This window comes from Hibiscus syriacus, unplaced genomic scaffold (genome assembly GCF_006381635.1).
Source record: "Hibiscus syriacus cultivar Baekdansim isolate YM2019G1 unplaced genomic scaffold, ASM638163v2 tig00008013_pilon, whole genome shotgun sequence".
Taxonomy (NCBI): Eukaryota; Viridiplantae; Streptophyta; class Magnoliopsida; order Malvales; family Malvaceae; genus Hibiscus; species Hibiscus syriacus.
The window spans coordinates 897,160-901,773 of NW_024062150.1; the positions used below are offsets into that span (position 1 = coordinate 897,160).

The 4,614-nt window shown below is 34.2% G+C and overlaps 1 pseudogene; it reads right to left on the reverse strand.

Annotated features, from left to right (window-relative positions):
* Positions 1-1,046: 1,046 nt before the first annotated feature.
* Positions 1,047-4,614, reverse strand: LOC120201771 (annotated as a pseudogene).

Consider the following 4,614-nt stretch of genomic DNA (forward strand, 5'->3'; position numbering starts at 1 on the left):
TTTTTCTCTCTCCAAAACTGCTTCCACCCAACCTTTTATTGTAAATTATGATAACAGCGGGATGTAACGGCTAGTTTATAGCGCGCCTTTTTTCACCCTTTTCTTTAGATATGTTTTCTAGTTTAAGTTGATGAATGATGCCAAGTTCAGGGTCAAATTATTAGTCCGACTTCAAAATTCAACCAAGCTAGATAAAATTCGTTTGACTTTTTATGGATTTAGCGCACTTAGGCAGAATGCGTTGTAAGACACGCTTTTCCTATCGTGTTTTTATCTTACATGATAAAAATAGTATTAGATTAAAAAAATATGTAATGGGTGTAAATTTTTTTATTTTTAAATAAAATATATTTAGATAAAAGAAAAAAAATAAACTATACAGGTGGTCAATAAAGTTTGAGAAAATTTTTGTTTTTCTGCTTAAAGTTTCAAAAAAAATAACAAGTTAATTACTAACATTATCGATTTTATAATAAATTAATCGTTCTTTATTAATAGTTGTTAACATGGGATGCTGACGTTAGAACAAGCTTTATTGAGTTTAGAAATAAGAAAATTCAATGGCTTGTGCCTTTCAAATTGAAGTTAGTTAAGTACTTGTTTTCTTAAAATTGTTTTATCCAAAAAAAATTATCGGATAAAATGATTAGAAAAACTTCTCTTAAAATAAAATTTAAAATCATTAGTAACAAAGTGAGGAATTTAATTTGAGTATATTTCTTTTTATGCAAAGTTTATTTTGTAAATGAGAAATATATCTTTATAAATAAATATTACAGATTAAGATTTAGAAGTAAGTTGATTTAATCCTAAATCACATTTAAATATAAATAATTTTGTACTTTTTTGACTTAATGAATTTTTTTTCTTTTACATGTGATTTTTCGTAAAAAATGATTCTTCGAATTAAATTTTGATATATTCTATTTTATGATTATTTTGTATTCTTTATTATCGTGTTTATATTATTATAAAGTGTATTTTTATGATTAAAAGAAAGATGACAAGCAAGTTAAAGGCCATATCCTGAATAAATAAATTTACAAAGATAACACTGATTCTTCTCCAGAACTATGACCAACAAACATTAGTTCTGCAAAATGTACGCTTTATTTTGTTTCCTTTTTTCATACAAGGTGTTCGATTATACTATGTTCACTCCCCGGAGGAGCGATAAATTTCATCCGCGTGTACTTTCATCACGTAGAGCGCATTTAGTAGCAAACTGTGTCTACGACCGTAGAATACGTAAATCAGAACCCCTACCATTGTTCTAAAATGAACCCTGAAACCATGCTACAACCCTGAGTTTCAAACAACATAATAAGAGAAGAATGCCAATGTGAAAATAAGAGAAAAATAAGAGAAAAATAATAGTATGGGTTAATGCTTACCACAAATTAAAGAGCAGGTAGATATTGATTAGAATGTCGATAATTGGTAGGAGTGGAACAAAAGGGCATATGAAACCTGAAATACATTCATACATACTTATACATATACATATTATTGATATCAGGTCAAATTCAAGCATGCATAAATAGATGAAATCATAAAAGATAAGTCGAAATAGGATGGCGAGAAACAACAAACTGAAATATGAGTGCTGTAGCATACCTCCTGAATGCCCAAACGTATGCCTTTCATTGTCTTGATCAATACAGGTGAGAATAATCATGCCACCGAGAAGAAGAATGTCGCCGGCACCAAACATCGTGAACCGAAGAAGGCTAAAGGAAGATGCCAGCGACCTCGAATCAAATGAGAAAATAAATTATCATATTCATTTAAAAAAAAACAAGATAAAGATATTCAACCAAATGAAGTATCAAGAATTTTTCCCTCCCCTTTGCCTGATTTATGATGATGGTGAAAATCATAATGATTGGTAAGATTGATAAATTACTTGAGCCCCCCATTTATCATTGATTTTTTTGTTTATTTTTTTAATAAATGTAATTTAATAATGCTTTCTTGATCGGCCTACCTCGAAAGCCACAGTTTTTAAGCTACAAATGTAAGTATAAATGCCGCTCCAGCCAGCGATTTTCCTTCGGTTCTCTTCATTGAGGGTACCTGCAATAACAATTACAAGATGAGAACCAATATTCAGGAACTAACAATCTACATTGCTCCTACTCTTGGTTTTTCAGGTACTCCCATCCGACACATATTCAGGCACGAGCATAAAGATATGGCTCTCCACGACCTTCGAATTACACAGAAAAGACAGGGAACTTACTACAGGATAGAGCTTCTTGTTTTTCAACAATGGGAACATCAATTGCAACATTCTTGTCTCCGCGTAAAGGCCAACAAGTATCTCCGGGTCTTCTCGACTAATCACATGAGCATCCTTATCATGTTCTAGCATGTTCGAATCCTGAAGCGATGATGGAATTGTCACCTCGTAAGGTGGGATATATCTAAGTATCAGTAAAGAAACTGCTACATCATAAATGCAACAAGTGTACCCAAACTAACCTGCAAAAGAAAGGCAAGTCTTAGGTCATTCAAATGCATTCAAGGAACTTTTAATAAATGTGAAGCTCGAGCCAGAGGTGTCTGGTTCATTTATACAATATAGCATCAAATTTTGTGATGAACTTACCATCCCTGCCAATTGTGAAACATCCATGAAGAATGCCAAGATAGCAGCAACTATACCAGTTACCAGTATGCTATTGACAGGAATTTGGGTTTTTTTGTTAACATCCGAAAAAAAGGGTGACAGCAATCCATCTCTAGCCATTGCCATTAGAATTTAAGGATGAAAACACACAATTAAGTAAATCAACATATATAAATAAAATATCAATATCTATGGCCAATCATGTAGATTAAGTTGCTATTCTACAAGTTAAGATGACGAGTAGGTTGAAGTTCTAACAACATACTAGTGAATCCTCAAAAGAAATAATAAGAATATGATAAATGTCACTATGTTAACATATATACACAAGCGCATAATTAACGAGTTTATATCAGCACTAAGAAGTCATAATTGAATGAAAATGCTATCAGATCCCATGAGTTTGTACCTGAGGGAAAATTGAGTCCATCAACGTAGAGATGAGGGAAGTAACAGCTACAATGGTTATGATATAACTGAAATAGTAGGGTCCCTTTAGTATAAAAGTTTATAAAAAGTACAAACACTTCGGATGTACTGAGAAAACTCGCGTTGCCCATTGCAACCCATTGTTAGCAAATGCAGAAGAGATGGGGGTATCAGAATCCATTTCATATAGGGGACCAAATCGACAATCACCACAGAAACCAGCATGTTCAACCCACAACAAATGGCTAGGGATAATGAGATACCCAATGGCAAATCTCGTTTGGGATTCTTCGTCTGTCGTGCATGGTTTCAAGTTCCTTAGATCACCAGAAAATATTGATTTAAATAAAGGGCAGACAGGCAGAAGGAAAGAAACTATATACCTCGTCGGCAGTGCTAGCAAGTATGTCAAAGCCAATATAAGCAAAGAAGACTGTTGTAGACCCAGCAAGCATTCCATCCACCCCAAAGGGAAAATAACCATTAGGAAGTTTATATCCGACCCATCCAATCTAGAAATCCAAGTAACCACCAGCTATTATGACAAAAAGCATGGCAAATACATTTACAACCGTTGCAATGCCTTGTACCAATGCACTCTGCACAAGATATGTCGACACATTTTAGTTTGAAGGCGCAAAGCATGAGGAGTATCAGCCATAAGGAGTATCAGCCATACGGAGTATCAGCCATACACATGGAAAATGAACTGAAAATGGAAGGAGATAGAATACACCTCCTTGATTCCACAGCACAAGAGCAAAGTCACAATGAGAGTTAGAACTGCAGCACATGGATCCACCATAAAATCAAGTCCGAGAAAATATTGACGAGCTAGAAAAGATGGTAGACAATTTTCACCTCCAAAAAATAGCCTTGATGCAAAAAAGGGTAATGTAAATAGAAAAAAAAAGAAGACAGCTCCCTGCTCCTCTGATCCAAACAAATCCAACCAAAGAAAAGGAAAAGAATTATAAGGAAGATTGCTAAACCAGATTAGGCGCACGACCAACAGCAGATCCACCAATTGTATACTCCAGTATCAGAGCCCAACCAACCAACTAGACAACACTACAAAATGAATCAGTGGCTAAGCAACATAAAAATCTTAGATAAAGAGAAAGGGTTCTACATTCTAAGCCCATGATCATTCTATTACCAAATGAAACAATTTACTAATAATTATCAACTTCTTTTAATGAGGCCCTTAATAATGTGTATATCTTCATACACTAATAAAACTTTTACTTTTCAAGAAAAAAACTATTAACTTCTCGAGTTCCGAGAACAAAGAACATCAACTATAAGAAATGTACAAGATAAATCAAGAAAACATGAAAATTACCCTTCACCGACAAAAATGTATGGATAATGGTAGGCACATCCAGCAGAAGGGTAACGACTCGCAAGCTCGGTAAAAAAATGGAGAGTGCGGCAGCAATTCCATCAATTAGAAAGGAAAAGGTGAGAGTTGGCCCTGTATGCTCTCTAGCAACTGTTCCAATAAGAATGTCAACTCCAGCTCCAATTGTTGATCCAACACCTAATCACAT